Source organism: Capra hircus, chromosome 13 (genome assembly GCF_001704415.2).
Source record: "Capra hircus breed San Clemente chromosome 13, ASM170441v1, whole genome shotgun sequence".
Lineage (NCBI taxonomy): Eukaryota > Metazoa > Chordata > Mammalia > Artiodactyla > Bovidae > Capra > Capra hircus.
The window spans coordinates 75,020,604-75,037,944 of NC_030820.1; the positions used below are offsets into that span (position 1 = coordinate 75,020,604).

At 45.5% G+C, this 17,341-nt stretch overlaps 1 protein-coding gene across 1 annotated transcript in view; it reads left to right on the forward strand.

Annotated features, from left to right (window-relative positions):
* EYA2 (EYA transcriptional coactivator and phosphatase 2) overlaps window positions 4,553-17,341 on the forward strand; it is a 257,862-nt gene continuing 245,073 nt past the window's right edge. The window contains exon 1 of the mRNA XM_018057968.1: window positions 4,553-4,913. The gene's annotated coding sequence lies outside the window, so the exon portion shown is untranslated. The remainder of the gene's footprint in view (window positions 4,914-17,341) is intronic.

The window sequence follows — 17,341 nt, forward strand, 5'->3', positions numbered from 1 at the left end:
CCTCAGCAGCAAAAGCAAGGAGTCCTAACCACTGATTGCCATGCGTTTTTTTTTTTTCTCTTTTAAATTCGTGTTAAAAACATGAAATGCTTCAAAGATTTGCACATCATCTTTGTCCAGGGGCCATGCTAATCTCTGTATCATTCCAATTTTAGAATACGTGCTACCAAAGCAAGCACAATATGCTTACTTTTGAGTTCAAGAAAGTTTGAAAGCCACTCATATAATGGATTGCATTTTCCTCTTTGCATTGACTGCCAGGAAGCTCAGCATCTAATTCTCAGTCCGCCATTAACAAGTGCTCAGAACCTCCTAGCCTACATATTTATGCAAATCCACCCTTGAGTGTCTTTTCTTTCCCTCTCCATGTTTCCCCTTCACCTGCTTTTCTTGTTTTCTCACTCTGCTGCCACATATATGTTTTTGCATGCAACCTCAAGTCCTTTTTGGAAAAAGTCAAGGTTTAAACGAATGCATTAAAACAAAAAAGGATACTTTTTCTGTAGAGGAGATTTTTACAGATAGGAAAGGAATGTGATTAGAATAAGGCATGATTTGGCATGGTGAGTACATATGTGTGTTTATAGGATATGTACATACACGTTGAAAGCCTTGTGAAGTTTGTTGTTTTCAAAGTTCAGCTGGTCTTCTGGCTTCAGAGGACATTTACACTTGGAAGATTTTAGGGGAAAAAATACTTTACTCCAGGTTAGGTATGCCTGTGGTCTACACTCCAAAGAATCTGCGTTATGCTTTAGCATTTTCAGATTTTGTCTGGGATTATTTTTCTGGTCATTATAAAATGAGGACAAATAGTTATCAAGAAGAAATCAAGGGAATTAGGGACAGGAAAGAAGTGCTTCTGCATAGGAAGGGGGCTGGATTTTAAGTGATCTTGAGTAAGAAATGGGTGCCTTAAATCTTTTCTGAGTTTCCATCTCATTTGCTGTGAATCTGTGATCAAGTCCTTTTTCTCCCAAACATGGGGACTCTCACCCTCAGCTGCACACTAGAATCACTGGGAACCTTAAAAAAAATATGCTGATGCCTCAGACCCTCCCCCAGAGAATCTGGTTTAATTGGTCTGGGGTGAGGCCTCAACACCGGGATTTCTAAAAGCTCCCCTGGAGATTCTAATGTGCAAGCCAGGGTTGAGAACCACTGCCTTAAGAGAAGGAAAAAAATAAAATTAAAAAGCACCTGCCTCCTGTTTCTCTCTCTGGGGGCCGGAGGGTGTGGCTGCGATTTATGAGATAATGGGCCAGATTCTAGTGATGGAGTTGAGAAGGCGGAGGCCGGCAGGAATAGATTAACCCTTTGTATTCCATTGAGTACTCTTGGTTAATAAGTGTTCACCATTTTGCCCACCATTTGCAAGAAGGAACACATTTCACATCCTGACCCAGTACACACACACACACACACACACACACACACACACACAGTCTTACTCTGCATGCAGTTCACTTGATACTTTCTATTCCAATCTACTCCATTCTTTTACTTTAGAAAAAAAAAAAGGCTGCTTACTGCCACTATTTAAACAACATTCTGGGACTTTTCTGGTGGTCCAGTGATTAAGATTCTGCCTTGCAATGCAGGGGACGTGGGTCTGATCCCGGGTCAGGAACTAAGATCCTACATGCAACTACAGAGCCCAAGCACCACAAGAGAATCCAAAGAAAGATCCCGCATAATGCAACTAAGACCCAGTGCAGCCACAGAAATAAATATCTTTAAAAAATAAATTAATCAGCATTCTATGAAGGCTTGTGGACCCAGAATTAAATACCTCTGGAGAGCATTAAGATGCTCAGTCTATAATGACTTAGAACTTTTTGCAAAGATGCTATGGGAAGCAAAGTTTGTACAGTAATATCAATATATGTAGAACAATGCTCATGCCCAACTACAGTCACAGGTTCAGGAACAGGATCTCAGTGAATCATCCCAAGATGGGTACTGTTCTCTCCAGGGCTTCCCTGATGGCTAATTTGGTAAAGAATCTACCTGCAATGTAGGAGACCCAGGTTCGATCCCTGGGTGGGGAAGATCCCCTGGAGAAGGAAATGGCAACCCACTCCAGTATTCTTGCCTGGAAAATCCCCTGGACAGAGCAGCCTGATGGGCTACAGTCCGTGGGGTTGCAAAGAGTTGAACACATGTAAGTCACCATCTCCATTTTAGACATGAGAAAGTCAAGGCCAAGTACACATATACGTCCTGCAGCTAGAAAGCAGAAGAGTTAACTTCATCCAGGAACAGGAGATCTAACCTCAGCCCTGTCACTGGAGGAGAATAACCCTGTCACTGTGAATATTAATAGATTTGCATGCCTGAATTTTGGGGAGCAGAAAAGGGATGGAGTAAGTTTTGACCAGGGGTGGCTCCTGGTAGAGCGGGGCCTGCAGCTTATACAACTTGAGGGCCTTACTTAAGATAAAGAATACGAAATTATGAGTCTGAAATTAGGTACGAAATTTCTTTGAATTAAGAAATCACAACAGGGGCTTCCCCGGTGACTCAGTGGTAAAGAATCCACCTGACAATGAAGGAGACATGAGTTCGATCCCTGATCCGGGAGGATCCCACAGGCTGCAGAGAAACTAAACCTGTGTGTCATGACTGTTGAGCCTGTGCTCTGGAGCCCGGTAGCCACAACTCCTGAGCCCACATGCCACAGCTACTGAAGTCTGCATGGCCTAAAGCCCACGGTCTGCAACAGAAGAAGCCACTGCAATGAGAAGCCTGCACCCCGCAGCTGGAGAGTAACGCCTGCTTGCCACAACTAGAGAAAAGTCTGTGCAGCAGCAAAGGCCCAGCAGAGCCAAAAATAAAATAAATAAAATTATTAAAAAAAAAAAACTCACGACAAAGGCATAGTTTAAGAAGCTGAAGAAGACCACCAAGATCACAAATTCCCAACTCCTCTTCCCCTTCACTGGACCTCTGAAATGCCAGTGGCCACTCCCATACACCCTACCCAAGGTCAAGTGCTCCAGGGGGAATGAGAGTGGAGAGAGATGGTGGGCTCTGCCGCTTGCCACTAACTATCAAAAGCAAACAACTTTCATAAATTTCACATGAACAGGTGACCCATGAATACATTTCTAGGTCTCTGTCAGGGCCTTACAAAGAGGCATAGCAAGAAAGGGACCCAAGGGTTTAAGTTTCACTGTCTTCCCAGTAACCCCACAGGTGGAGTTACAGGCTCTATATTATATCTTGAGAGCAAGTGCTTTGAAGTCAGCTTGATCTGAACTTCAACCCTGACTCAGACATTTTCTGCCTTCTCTTTGAGCTTAGATGATCATTTGCAAAACAGGCATGCTAGGGGCTTCCTTGGTGGGTTCAGCGGTTAAGTCTCCAAGCTCCCAATGCAGGGGGCCCCAGTACCATCCCTGATCAGGGAACTAGATCCCACATGGTGCAACAAAGATTGAAGATCCTTCATGCCACGACTAAGACCAGGGGCAGCCAAACTAAAAGAAAGAAAGAAAGAAAGAAAGAATAGGCATGCTAGCAGCATCTACCTTCTGGTCTCTTTGGGGGATCAGAGGAGCCAAGGAAATGTCCTGAAAACTGGATGGATGTAGGGAGGTCAGATATAGCAAATAAAAATATAGGTCTAGTTAAATTGAAATTTCAGAGAAAAGTGAATACATTTTTAGTAAAAGTATGTGTCACCTATTGCAGAGGACATACTTATACTAAAAGTTATTTCTGTTTTTCTATAATTCACATTTATCTGGGCATCCTGATCCCAGAAAAATATGATTGCTTGAGCTTAACAAATGGCAGTGGTTGACACTGCTTTCCGACTGAAGCAGCCTGGGTGCTTATAAAGGGGCTTCCTGAACATTAGAAAGTGGGTGAGAGGAAGAAAAATGCTGTATAGGCTCTGTTCATGACAGTTTATTATGGGGAAGATTGAAAGAGGAGAGGATGCAGTGGGTGCCTTCATTTAAGGGTATGTGTAGAGGACACTATACCAGACTTTAGGTAAGCCAGTTAAGTTCTTGGGACCTCAGTTTCTCCTACGTGTAAAACAGGTCAAAGGAGATCCTCGAACTCTCCTCCCACAGATATCATCAGAAATGGCACTTTCTCATCATACAGACGTCACCTCCTCAGGGAGGTCTTCCCTGACTACTGCAGCCAAGATTCCTGTTCCCTTGCCCCAGCACATACTTCCCCTCCGCCATAATAATTATAATTTTCTGAAACTGTCTTGATTCTTTACTTGATTGTTTGTTTACGGTCTGTCTCCCAGTTAAGTTCCGGGAAGGAACAAAACTAGTCTGACTTGTTCTAGCTGAATCTCCGAAGAGCTGTACCTGGCACATAGATGTTCCACAGATGTGGAATGAATGAAGAAGCGGCTGAATGAGTGAATTCAGTGTCACCCTTGAGGTCCCTTCCAAGCAGTCATTCTCTTCTGGGGGGGTTGGGGGGGCCGCGCCTGGGTTGCCGAAGGAGGAGGTGTGGGTGTCGGTGGGTGGGGAGGAGGCTGAGACCTCGCCTCCTCTAGGACCGGCTGGAGCGAGCGCGTCCGGCTGGGCGGCAGGCGCCGAGGGCAGCGCCGAGGCAGCTGCAGGGCCGGAGCCCCGCGCCCCGCGTCCAGCCGCCGGGGGTGTGCGCGCCCGCGGAGACCGGCGCCGCGCCTCGGCGCCCCCACGCGCCCACGTCGCGGCGCGGGGACCCGGGCGGGGGCAGAGGGAGGGCCCGGCCGAGGGAGGGGAAGGGGCCGGTCCTCCCCGCGCAGGCAACGGCCGCGGCAGCCCAGGAGGCGGAGGCAGTGGCGGCAGCAGAGGCAGCAACGTGCCCGCCGCAGTCAGCCCGGCTGCGTCCGACCCGCGCCCGCCTGGCCGCCGGCACCGCGCCGCGCCCGGGCGCCCTCTCCACTGCGCGCGGTGAGTACCGCCCGCGGCGCCCAGCCCGGGCCTGCCTGCGGGGATTCACCGGGCTGGTGTTGACCCGGACACCCTGGCCTGGAGCCTCTCTCTCGTACTCGGCCAGCCGGGGCCTCCGCAGCTGTCGGGGCCCTCGAGGGCGCACTGGCAGGGTCGCGGCGTCCGGGGCTCCCAGGGTGTCTCAGGCACAAGGGCAGCGGGGAGAGCGCGCAGATCTCGGGAAAGTCCGTCTCAGGGCCTCAGTTTCCCCTTGCGCCCGGAAGGCCACGACCCTGAAGTGTGCGCTCCCGCGCGGGACAAGTGCATGACGCTCAGACTCGCCGGGGTCCTCCGCGTTTGGTTCGTTTTACGGCCCCGGTGGTTCGCGATGAGCGGCGATCCGCTCATCGGACGCCTGGAGCCGGGAGCCAAGCTCACACCCTCGGGCGCTGGTAATGGGGTAACGGAGCAAAAGGCTGGAATCCCAGGGATGGGGCTGGAATGGCCCCCTGAACCTTTTTCTAGCTGTATTTCTTAAAAAAAAAAAAAAAATCCATCTGCGCTCGGCCAGCTATGGTCCAGCTCGCTGGGCTTTGTACCGGAACCGGCGTCCGGGCGCTAGCTGAAGTTGGAGCTGAAACTTAGAAAACTTTACATCAGAAGGATGTTTAGAAGGAAGCGAGAGTTTGTTGTAATGGGACAAAGCGGAGAATTGAATGGGGTTGTTGCCTTTTTTTTATTTTTTTATTTTTTTTTAGCGGAGCAGCCTGGGGTTTAAACGGCCGTGGTGGCTCTTAAATCTATCTCCTGTCCCCAAACAAATAGGTTATACACTTAAGAAATGTTAGGAAAGCTTGACTGGGAAAAACTTTCGCATCCCCAAATCCTCAATACGCGAAATTCTCAGCCGCATGAAAGGGAAGCGCTTTGACGATTTAAGGTTCCTACTTCCCTTTAGCGAAGCTTCGAAGCTTCGCTGGGGCTAAGAGTTGACAGCAGGCACGCTTGCTCTTTAAAAAGCAAGACCGATACTGTGACTTTTATGGATACCTTTTTTCTTTTCTTCCCCCGAAATGCGACGTAATCTTTCGAATTACTTTTTTAAAAATAACCTTGAGGTATATATAAATCACCCCTGGTGGAGGTACCTTTTAATTACGGGGCGCAGTGGAATGAGTGAGCATCGGAGCTGGGTGTTGTGGGCAAGGCAGAGGCGAAGCAGAATGATTTACAAACATCAAGTGAGAATCTGAGTGCTGAATTAGGTTTGAGTTAGGGCGCTCCCTTCCAAAGGAAATTATAACCAGCGGACAATTGTATTTCAAGCCGAATCTGTTCATTTCGCGAGCCCTTTCCTGCTTGAGTGAAATTTCTACTGCTAGAATCTGAGCTAGTAGCCGCTTTACCAGCCTATGGTCCTTTGGGGGGCGGCGGGGTGGAGGGGGGGGAGTTGGGGCCGGAGAGGAGAACCTCCTTTTTAAAATGATTGTGAAAAAATCTTCAGGCAACTTTACCCAAGAAAGGTTCATTTTTTTCCCACCTTTCTCTCCCCATCACTTTAAGCCCCTTAAACTTTATACTTCCTTGCATTTAGACGTACTCAGACTAGGAAAACTTAATTAGTAATTTATGTCACAAATGCGGACAGTATGAATCTTGCTTTAGACTAAGCATAAACTCCAGTTTGTATCCCAAATCTCCTTGCCTTTTGAGGAAATTCTAAATTTTGCAGTTTCGACCTATGCGGCTAGATCTGAAGGGACCTGACCTTTTAAAAAAGCACTTCATGTGTCCCATACCTAGTTAGTTGCTCCAGTCTTGTAACTGTAGGTTCACAATATGATAAACTATTTTACCTTAAAGGTCTCGGCATTTTTCCTGTCTTGAAAATAGCTCACCTATTGAGTGTAGTGACTGTACGTATGAGAATATTCTGTAAACATATACATCTTTCCTAATATGAAATAGCTAAGATAATACCACAAAATGTTATTGTCCCAATACTTTGAGATTTAGAAAAACAGATGTTTTCAGCCCTGGAGTTTTAGAATCTTCTTTTCATGCCTTTTGTGTTGTATTAAACACATCATAAAGAAATATGATTTGTTGACTTGTTATAGGATTACCATTTGGCAAAAACATCCAAGACACGCTGTTTCAAATACGCGGTATTACTTCTGCTTTAAATTGCTTGTAAGAGATCGCAAGCCTTTTTCCAGACGGATAAATTGATAAAATGCTAGCTGCTGTTGGGAGAGCAAAGCAGTCCTACACACACACACAACAGACCAAAAACAAAATAAATGCTTTGTGGTGCAGCTGAGTACATTTTGAATTAGGTTGAGCGAGCTACTGAGAAGAGACCCTGGGCAGCTTGGGGAAAAGTATCCGCAATTCAGGCATGTCCACTTTAAGACGATTTTGGTTCCCCCAGGACAAGATGACTCCTTTCCCACAAAGAAGAAACCGTTTCCTTATTTTTTCAGTTACTTTTCCAAAGATAACTTGTGTCAGGCGCAGGAGACCAGACTTATGCAGAAAGCCAACCGTAACCAGCTCCAAAAAATGAGGACTCATTCTTACTCCTTCCACCAGATGTTTTTTAGGTGTCCTCAGCTGGAATGCCCAGTTTGAAACTAATTAGGCCAGCAATAAACTCCTTGTATAATAAAATCGCAGGCCGTTATGCTGCATAAGTGGGGTTCCCGGCAGCTCATGACAGATGCCTCTCTCTCTGCAGAAAGAACCATGGCTGTCAGGAAAAAATGAAGGAAGTGGGAATATCTTGTTTGGATTTTTTTTTTTTTTTTTGCCTGGCCCTCAATATCCAAGCACACCACACACGGTGTCTCTTCTTCTCCAAGGAGGTGGGTTGCATCAGGGGTTGAGTTTTGTCTTTGGGGACAGGCCTCCTTAGCATAAAAATGCTTGCGGAAGAAGGAAAACCATAAGTATTAGGCAGTGGCCACAGGTCTGAGGTGTAGTGTTGAGCTTTGGAGTGTGTGTGTGTGTGTGTGTGTGTGTGTGTGTGTGCACACGCGCATGCGCACGGAGACTGGGTCAGAAGGCTTTCTCTCCACTAGGCACAGATAAAATGCAGGGTTCTTCGGCCTGACGTCAATTCCTTCCAGGAGAGGATAACTTTTTCCCTTAAAGATTTTTTACCTCTTTCTCCTGATGTAGTTTCTCCTTATCTGCAGGGTGGGGTTGTGGGGGGAAGAGTTGGTTTGCGGAGATGAAGTGGCTGGTTATTCAGTTACCTCTGAAGGCTGAACCTTCTGCCTCTTGCCAAGATTGAGTTTTGTTGGTGGAGGGAAACTTTTTTTCCTAGCTAGCTGCTCTGAAAAAGGAGTCGGTGGACTCGGCTCAAAAGGAATCCCTTTACAGAGAATTAACCCCAGAGCTGAGAAGACATGGCCTGTTGACAGAAAACACACATACCCACTCATTCCCCGCCCCACAACGCCTCCCTCCCTCCTCACCTTCCTCTCTGACCCCCAACCCCCTATATCACAACAGCTTTCCGAAGGGCCCGCTTTTTGTCCCCCTACCGTTTGTGGCTGTTCAAACAGTCCCAAACATATAAAACAAAAAGAAGGCTCTGGTAGGGAAACAATTAGCAGAGAATTCGCCAGAGACAATACTTCATTTTCCTATTTGAAGATCGTAACTGGCCTAATGGTGTTTAAGTAACACCTCTTCTAATCCGAGGATAAACCCCCCTCAGTCAGGTGACAAATACTTGAAATGACTGTCTTAGACCCACTGTCTTGGTGGAAATGAATCAGAGGGGCCAGAACTAGTTCTTTGTTGCGTGTGATTTAGAATCAATTTCAAGATACGAGAGTGCCGGCCAGGTGGATGGAGGGGAAAAGGACGAAGAAAGCCATAGGCTTTAAATTTTATTTTTTTGGCTGCTTTTTTTCTTTCTTTTGCTCACTTGCTATCGATGCCTCTGTCATTTCTCTCTGCTTAATTTCTGTCCTTGTAGTTAACAGTGATGATGAAAATAACCGAGCGTTTGTATGCCAGACCTGAAATCAACTCTTGACATGTATTTTTCAGGATTGCTCTGACAACATTTTGAGTTAGGTATTGTTACTATTATTAATTTTCCCAACTTTGTTAACAAAGGAACGGAGTCACAAGTCAAATGTCTGACAAGGCTGAGGGGTGCATGGGCCAGAATCTAGGCCTTTAGCCTTCTACTGACTGGGCTGTGAAAACCTTGCCTCCGAGGATATTTCTGCTCTCGTTTTCCTTTGAAAAGAGATGTTGACTTTGGATGATTTTAAATGCCCTGAGCACAATGATTTTCTGACTGTACCCTGATTTTTTTTGCCAATGTCCTAAATGATAAAAAAAGCACACTAAGTGTTTAGAAAACACAAATCTGGGCCTTGGTGAACCATGATATTTAGCAGGTTGTATGTGGTCTATAAAGGAAAAAAAAAAGTTTATTTACAAGGACTAATTTGATTTGTTCCTTCAATACTATAAACGCTACGCATTTCAGTTCCTAAAAACAGTCAATAAATTTACCGGCAGTGGCAGGGCCCGAAAACGTGACGGTAGGCTGTCCAAATCCAGTTTACCGGAAGGTGCTGGATCGCTATGGGTGGGTTGTTGTTTGGAGGTTGGAATATAAACATTTGGAGTTCGAAGAATAATTTGGAACAGGTGGTCCCAAGAGTCAGGTAACCAGAGCGATTTATCTTTGCCACTTTGAAGGTTAAGGGAGGCTTGGCAGTTGCCTGAATCTGGGACAGGCAGCCTGAGGGTCAGGCAAGGGCTGAGAGGGCCCCCACTTTGGGATGGAGCCTGGAGGGATGGATGAAGGGGTCTCTGCACATAGACCCAGATCTGCAGAAAGCAGGACATTGTCTTGCGTGTCATCGCCCATCTGATGATACTAGTTAGGGTGTAGCAGTGACTGCTTATACGTTTTTGCAAAGGCTGCCTCTGCTCTCAGATATACGCAGAAATTTACAGCAGGAGCTCAGAGGAACGCAGTCAAGGAAGCAGGTTTACTTCTCACCAGTTTTGAGAATGTGCACATGCCAATTGTCTTTGCCTAATAATGCCTATTTAGACATATTTAAACTTGAACCAAAGATTTGAAAGAGGCTAGAAATTATTTTGTCTCTTAGTATCCGTAGTATTGTGTCAATAACATGAAAACATATGTGGTTTCAATGGTTTGGGTTTTTCCCCTCTAGTTTCCTTTTGAAGATCTAGTAAAGTTAGATTTTTAGATCTGTGCATTCCCAGCATTAACATATCTGCACCTCTGTACTTACAATCATTTGGAGGAGAATTGTCGGCTCTCTGTGAACTGAGCTAAAGGAAAAATGTTAAAATCGACATTTTTTTCTCCCAAAGAATGAGGAACTGGAGGGTTAGACTACTGTCTTACTTTTGTCTTGCATCAGCTGAATCTGTCAACTCCCCTTTCTTTACTGTTCATCTCCCAAGAATCGTCTTTCATAACTGAAATGTACAGTATATTAGCCAAAAGACGTTTTAATTTTGTTAAGAAAAATCATGCCAGAGACGGCCGAGTCTGTTTCAACCATTATTGTTTCTGTAGCGTGCATACTTTGGGTTTCATGGTTAAGATGTGGGTTTGCCAAGAAAGAAAATTACAGCAAGAAACTATGTTGAAAACATATACACTTCTGTTTGAGAAATGGGAAAAACACGGAAAAATTCCACACGGTAATTGCTTTAACGTGAGTTTTAAATGTCATTGTTTGACTTATGTCAAAAAGTCCCTCTTAGCTAATTCTCATAGATGCTGTTACCAAATACCTCATCTTAAAAATGGCAAATGTGGGTCTTACTCTGATGATCTTGAGGCTTTCAGAGATAGCTGCAGTCCCAGTGGAAACATTCCAAATTTTTAGATTGTGCAGGCTGAGTTTTGTTTTTTTTTTAAGGTTACTTAGATATCGATTTTATTTTCTTGACCCAAAATAAGAAAACATGGGGAATTCTCAAAAGCTTTTTACAGGCTGCTATTATGAGAAAAGAAGCCAAACCAACATGTATTAGGTCATGAGCTTGAAGTGCATAAATAAGCCCTTGAAGGTCACCAAAACAGGGTGAAAACCACCAGTTCTCTTCACCTCGGCCAAGTCTAAATTCCTGCCTGTTAGACGTGTTTGGTTCAAGTGGACAGACAGTGGGGGTTTCTGAGTGTACGGTTGAAAGATCTTGATTTGGATTCTGAAGACGTTCTTGCAGGGAGAAGCTAGATTGGAGGGCTGGAATTCCCATCTCCTTTGGATCTCTCCCTCCCAAGGCTCCACCAAAAAAGCAGGTTCCGGGGCCACCCCTTCCTCCAAAGCTGATGTTTCATTCCTGGTGTTTGGCGGTGTGGAAGCCAGAGATCGAAAATGGCTTGTGTTCCTTCTGGTCAACTGCTTCGCCTCCCATCCCCTTCCTGTAGTAACTTTGCGGTTAAGGTATTAGTAGTTTCCAAAACAATTTGTTGTTGTTGTTGTTATTGTTGTTGTTGGTCTAGGAACACGTATGTGTGTTTTGGCCTGTGGGGTACAAGATGTAAGTACAGACCTTTTGGTCTTCATTGATGGGCAGCTCCTGAAAATTCAGAGAGGTGGAGAGAATTCTGCCGCGTCCCTGAAATTGGTACCGACACTGGGGCTGATGGAAATTCCACGCAGGGAGAAAACCTCCCCGCAGGAGACACAGAAAGGGTTTCGCTGCAAAGAAGATTGTTTTCTTTTGTGGGTGTGTATTATTTGCAAGGATGGGAACTTTAGTTTCACGGCGTTCTAGAAACACTTGTCTCCCCAGCAAAGGTCTGAATGCCCTTCCTAGTTGGGAAGAGGGAGGGGGAGAGAAGCCGAGCGGGCAGATTCCTGCCCCTCTGGCCTTTTGTGTGACTGGTACAGTAGAGGGAAGCAGTGGCTCACTGCTTAGAGGGTGTCATGTGGCATAACAAGTTGTGACTTGCTGCTTGTGTTGTAAACAAAGTTTTGTCCCCATCCAGGGGTGGAAAAGAATGGAGCTGAGATTATTCACCTCCGGGTCTGTGATGGGGCTTTCTGGCGGTCTCCCCTTGCTAAAGAGCCCGAGCTCCCTGGAGACTTTAATTTTGGAGTGTGCAGTGAAGGGGGGAGGGTGGGAGGGGAGAAAGAATGTCTTAAACTCAGCAAATGTCTGAAACGCTCTGAATTTCTCCAGCATTGCTGTGACACCCACGAGAAAGACAATGATAAAAGGACACAGAAGCAGGCTTTGGGGCAGATGGGGCTAAGAAGGGAGATTGGGGGCTTGCTAGTAGTCCGATCTAGAGGAGAGAGTTTTCAGACACCTTGGGACCCATAGAATGCCTTGCTAAGTGTCTGTAGGAAACCAGTTTGGAATGTCTTTCCCTGAAGTTTTGCTGTCCTTTATTCGTGCTTGTTTTTAGAGAATTAGTTTTTAGTTTTGTTTTTAAAAAAGACACAAGATTTGTTTGGGAATAATAAGTGGCTCATGGTTACTGAATACTTACTATGTGCTAGTGTGCTAAGCAAACACTTATATTTCTGACTCCAAATAGCCTTAGATGGAAAGTTCTATTATTATTACCCCTATGGTACAGATGCGAAATTGAATCTCATGGAGAAGTAATTCGTCCACGGTTACATGGCTCATATCAGAGCCAGAACTGAACCTAGTTTTGATTCCTAACCACTAGTATACCCAGCTCTCCCACCTCCAACCCCCCGACGCTGGTGTGATGAGAGCTACGTTTCCTGTGCATGTCTGTCTCGGAGAACTAGATTTCAAAGTCAGTCTCCAGTTGTTTTGCCTGGAGGATATTCAGTGATGATCAGGTATAAAAGTTGGGTTCAGAAATAAGCGACATTACCTGATTCTCACAGAATCTTGAGCCTGTCCTTGTAGAATAACTGAAGTTTAGAATTGAAATCTGTTGAAATGGTGGGTGCATCACTGCAGTTAGCTGGTCTAAGCTATTGCCTATGGCTGCTTCTGTGCTAGCAGAGTTGAGTAATTACTATAGAGACTGCATGGCCTTTTATAGAATGTTTGCTGACCCCTGAGCTATTGCAATATGACAAGACAAATTTTGTTGACAAGGAAGAACACGCACTTGGGACATGACATGTACCATTTCTTTGACTTTATTAATACTGTTTATTGAGCGTGTCCTACATGCCTTGTATGTTGTATGGTGATGGGGAAAGTTACAAATGCATTCATTCACTCATTTATTCAGCTTTATTCATTGAGCTGTGTTCTAGGCATTGGGCTAATTAATGGCGACCCAAAGGCAAGAAGGACCTAATCTCGCACCTCTGATAGCAGGATTGATTTTCGCATGGATCTCTAAGATTCATGAGCCAGGAGCCAGGCTGCTTGGGTTCAAATCCTTGCTCAGCATTAACCAACTACTTAATGTCGGGCAAGTTACCTAACATTTACCTGCCTTGGTTTCTCCACCTATAGTTTAGGGTGGTTATCAAGGAAATATGGGCTTCCAGTGTGGCACAGTGGTACAGAATCCACCTGCCAATGCAGGAGATGCAAGAGGTACAGGTTCGATCCCTGGGTCAGGAAGGTCCCCTGGAGTTTGAAATGGCAATCCACCCCAGTATTCTTGCCTGGAAAATTCCATGGACAGAGGAGCCTGGCGGGTCCTTGGGGTCCCAAAGATTTGGACATGACTGAGCATACGCACACACATCATGGAGCTCAAGCTAATAAATGTAAAGTGCTTGCAGTAGTACATGGCAACTAGTGTGAGCTACATCAAAGTCAGCGACTGTATTATTGTTATTACTGTTATAATTATTTCAGCTTAAATGCGTTATTTGCATAGTTGCGTGGCCCTAGTCTCAGTCCCCCCTCTGTAAAATGGAGATGATGATAATAATGACAGTAGTAACTTCAAAAGGCCATTGTGAGAATTTAAATGAGGCAGTACATGTGAAACACTTTGCTTTGCTACTGCGCCTGCCTACATTGAATGCTCAATAAGCCAGCTATTATGCTCAAGCCAGCTGTCATTACGCTTGAGGTTATAGGGAATTACATACCTGGCCAATGATGTGCTTTAAGCTATTGGTCAATGGAGTCCTTTTTCAGTATCAAGCAAATGTAAGGCAGTGGTTAACAATGCAGACCCTGAACTCAGACAGATCTGACTTGAACCTTAAGTCCACCACTCACTAACTATGCCAGCTCAAGTTGGGGAATGACCCCCTCAACTTTCCAAACAGAGGAGGCAAGGGTCGGTGTGCATTAGGAGGTCCTGAGGGTTAAAGGGGTTGCAGGGTCTTTGGCACATAGCAAGCACTCAATAAACGCAAGCTCATATTATTATCACCCCGACTCCTTGCCCTACCCCCACTCCCCAGAAAGCATGGAACATTAGTAAATTTTAATTTGAAAATAAAAGAACACATTTTAAAACTGCCAAACAGATTTAAAATAATATTCATTAAACAAAATTAAAATATTCTATTAAAGCCAGACTTTGGGCTCAGACCAAATTTTTATAACCCAAGCTTAAAGGCCAAGGAGTCCCTCAGCCACAATGGGGACATTGTGATTGAACTTGAGACTTCAACGCTGCTATTGAGCGGTCTTTGAAATGCACGCACGTTTCCCGTTAAAATGAAAGGGAAGTCATAGGAAGAAAAAAAAAGTGAGGTTCTTGCTCACCCCAACAAACCTTAATGAATTGAAAAAGAAAAACAAAAGATTTCTCATTTTTCTCTTGCTGCCTTATCCTGCCAAAGATGCCTGGCCCCCTCCTAACCCCAGCTTTGAATGGTACCCGCTCAGAACATTTCAGATCTGATATGCTCCACCAGCTAAGCTAGTCTAAATTCTGGTCTTTGTCAGGTTTTATAGGTGGTGGTGTATCAGTGGGAGCTGGGACCTGAGAGCCCAGCTGCTAGGGTCCCATTCCAGCACTGCCTCACTGAACTCTGCCTCACTCTCCATAACCAAAGATAACCTCCTCTTACCTTTCGGTAGCACCCTTCATCCTCACTGAGCCTTTCACAACACATGGGAAAAGTGACATCCTTCTCTAGGTGGGGTTTCTTGCCAACCAGTGGGCGGCATGACCTCCTCAGCCCTTGGCTGTGATGTGGGGCCACGAGATTGGGAGGAGGCAGGCTGGGCAGCCGTTGGGGAGGGCATGGGGTGGACTCCCGGATCCACCCTCCACCTGCTATGTGATACTGGGCAGAGGACTTGGGCTCTCTGAGCCCCTCACCCGTTCATGGGTCATTTGCCATCTCCCCAGTTACCCACCCCAGTGTTCTTGCTGGAGAATTCCATGGACTGTGTAGTCCATGGGGTCACAGGGAGTCAGACATGACTGAGAGACTTTCACTCACTCCTCCATGCTGGGTTTGTTAAACAGCTTCAGTACAGTGATGGATGGGAACATGGCCTGCAGGTTCAGAGAGGGATGGTTCTTACAGTGGACTTGCGCCCACCCCTAGAAGTACTAAGAAAAGACAGAAAGTGATCGCTACTTGCCTAGGGAATATTCCTTCTTATTCTTCGAGTAGCTTCAGTCTTGGGATTTCGACATTCTGAAAGAATCTACTGGTCTCTGAAGGGCAATCTTCTTCTTACTGGGGGGTAGGGTGGGGAGGGTGTACCGTTTCCACATTAAAACATGGATGACTATTTTTTTTAGAGTTCTGTCTGTATGTTATTATAAATTTGAAAAATAACAGGCACTTCAGAAAAATGGTTTCATATGTTTTTAACCATGTAAGACAAAAGTATTTTAAAATCAAGTCCACCAGGTAATTATAGCAAAAGTAGCATCCAGATATTTATAGCAAATAACTCAAGTAACAGAATTTTCTACTAGCCAGAATTGGAATTCTGCACTCAGTTTTCATGGGAATACAGTGAAACAAATGAGTTTTCTCATTTGTAAAGTCATCTCAGAGCACGTGTCTGGACATATTCAGTCTGTATCTTGTATCTTCAGAAGAAAAATGGCTGTCCTTTGGATGAATATGATGCTAATTAAAATAGCCTCAGTTCCAGGATCTGTTCTGATCGACTATAAGGATCAACTCACTTATTCCTCACAACAATTCTATGACAGAAGTCTATTACTAGTCACAATTTAGAGGAGGACAGTAGGCACAGAGAGGTTAAGCGGCTTGACACAGCAAGTGAGGAGTAGAACCAGGCTTTGTCTGCAGATGGTTCTAGAGACAGTCTTCACAACCCCTGCACTCCCTGCCTCTTTAACCACCATAGAAAAAATTAAATTTTCCTTCTCTTTGACCTTCACGTTACTGGAAAGTTAATTAGTTAGGGACAGGCATGTGAGGGAAACAAAGGAACTGTCAGTCCTGACTGTAATTTTTCAGTATTTTACAAGGATGTGTTGGTGTATTCGCCTCCGGTGCAGCGTAATGCAGGGGTTAAGAGCCAGTCTGTCCAAGTCTACGGCTTATTAATACTATCTTTGTGACTTTGGATTTACATGACTTCTTCCAGCGACAGTTTCCTCACTTAGGAAGTGAGGATCATGCATCTACACCATCAGAGTTAGCAAATATTAATCTATATCATCAGCGTTAACAACTATGATCTGAGTAGCAAAGGGCATCTGATACAGTGACTGATTGCCTGGTGCTGTTTATTACCTGTTGGGGAGAGAGTAACTGCAGAAATTGTCTCTCCCAGTGAGGCACAGTTGCAGTGGGGTACAGTCTGGAGTGAAGGAGAAGGGAAAGAGCCTGGGATGCGGGGCTCGAGCTGGAAAACAGCTCAGGATTTTCCATATGAGATCAGAGACACTGGCTTTCCACGTCCCCACATGAGAAGTTGCAGAGACGACGCCTCAGCAGGCAGCCTGGAACTCTTGAGCCCGCTGGGGTTAGAATCTGCGCTTGAGGACCCGCGCCCCCGCCTCCAGGGTGGGGGGTGGGTGAGGCTTGACTGTCACGTGACCAGTACCTGGCAGCGGGGAGACGCTCCCCACCACCCCAGGAAGAGCTGGACTTTGGGCGTGAGCTCGACTCAGAGGCAGAGAAGAACTCTTCCAAAAACCCTTCCCCACTTGCCTGTGCAAACTCTCCTTTCTTCTGTCTTGGAAAATGTCCTTCTCTCCGAAGCCTCTGCCGAGTTTCCACTGACCGGGTGTGCAGACCATCTGGGTTTGCCGCCTTCCACTTTCCTCCTCCGGTTCAGCCCCCCTCCATTTCCTCTTGAATATAGAAAATGGAATTTCATTCATTCATTCAAAAATATGTATTGAGCACCAGCCGTGTACCAGGACCTACCCTGGACACGGAATACAGTAGAGAACAGAAACAACTGAAATCTACTCCCTCGTGGAGCTACACTTAAGAGGGGGAAAGACCACAGATAAAAACCTGAATGTGTATAGTACACTGGATGTCAGACGGTCATGCCTCTGTGGGGAA